Here is a 1,859-nt window from a genome sequence, read left to right as displayed (position 1 = left end):
CAGACTCGAGCGCACAGCAGGTAGGGCCGCTTCAGGTAGTCGTTCTTTGTACTTACGTAGCCCCCCTTGTAGGGAACCCTACCTTTGTATCTTTCTTTTCCAATAACGGTATAGAAGGTACTAGAAGCATCAACACAACGGATTATTTCGGTTATATTCTATCTCATAAAAAAACCTTTTTTAAAAAAAATAAAAAAACATACGCCAAGTGCATAAGAAAGATATTGAACTTCTTGATCCAAAACAGATATGAGATAAATATAATTGACCAAGTGCATTCTTCATTACGCCAGTCACATAAGACAGACCGAAAGTGACTATAATTGTCAACTGTATTATAGTGAAGAAAAAACTTGGCGTGCCCGGGTCGCATTAATTGTAAAGAGTATGCAGTGAAAACATTATTTCAACATAGTATTTGTATTATAAATTAAAATAACAGACATATGTATATAGATATAATATATTGTACGTATAACATAGTGATGTAAATTGTGAGACATGAAAATATATTCTCAAATAATAGATGTGATGTAAATTATGGACAAGTTTAATAATTAGATATATATTTTAGAAACATTATAAATAACAACTTTTTATGTTCAGTAAGCAATTATTAACATCTTTTCTTTGTTGAATTATTGTTTTCGCATATATAGTGTATACTGCAGAATATTGCGATAGAATCAAGGTTCTAGTACACGTATATTTAATGTCATAAATCGAGCAAAAAAATGCATGTATTATATTCATATCTCTGCATCCAGTGCACTTACGGAAGTGACTATATTACCTCATTTTAATCGTAAAAATCTATATATATCCCCAATATATTCATTTTTTTTAAATGCCAATTTTTTAAACAAAATACCAATTTTTTACTATAAAAGCGTTCACCTTCCTGTAAAGGATACGCTGTAGCGTCTCTTCGACACCTTTTCTGATATTGACTTTTTCCTCATATGATTTTTTTTAATTTTTTCTTCATATAGTTTTTTTCTCATATACTTGATGGTAGACGCAACCGCGTCTTCTGATTTACGCATATATTAACATGATATACATACGTTGCGTAGCTTACACTTTTTACACTCAATATCTTCACTTTTTCTCTCCTCAGCACTAGAAAATATATGTATATGAGATGTGTAAATATGAAACCGTAATTTACCATTAGACGGCCATAGCTGTCAATGTAGTTGCTGTCAGACCGCGTCATTCACGCCATTTCCTTGTTCTGACATCTGACAAAGATTTCCAACTCACAACAATACTAGTTTCATACAACAGTATAGTTTTTAATAGCGTTGAACATGTTGAATTTGTGCCTGGAAACTACGATTCGCGGACAGCAATTGATTTTCCGTTACCATTTGAAGAAAACGGCTGCAGAATCGCATCGAATGCTTGTCGAAGCTTATAGACTACAGGCCCATGTAAAAAATTGATGGGTCATTTGAACCACCAGAAGACCTATACAGAACGATATAAGGGTACAAAATAATAAGATTCAGCACTATGCCGTCGCTTGTAAGCTGTCCAACTGAGTGCAGGTGAGATTTCAAAAGCACAGGTAGAGTGAGTACATTTTGGTCATGTATTTTTGTACGGCATTCTTACCATCAATAGATCCATGTAAAATAATGAGAAAACGCGCAGTGCCGTACAAAAGTAGTGCGCCACAAAGTCGGAAAAATTTTTGATTTTCCGGCGATTAAGATGGAATTGTACAATAGTATTAATCGATGAAATTGTCAGTGCTCTTGGTGAAAATTTTTCATATAATTTAAAAATATTTTTAATAAAGAATTTAAAATCTAGATTTGTTTATACGAATGTTTATACGAATTCACATATAA

Source organism: Cyphomyrmex costatus, unplaced genomic scaffold, assembly GCF_001594065.2.
Source record: "Cyphomyrmex costatus isolate MS0001 unplaced genomic scaffold, Ccosl1.0 scaffold1114, whole genome shotgun sequence".
Taxonomy (NCBI): Eukaryota; Metazoa; Arthropoda; class Insecta; order Hymenoptera; family Formicidae; genus Cyphomyrmex; species Cyphomyrmex costatus.
Note: the sequence above shows the minus strand (reverse complement) of the source record.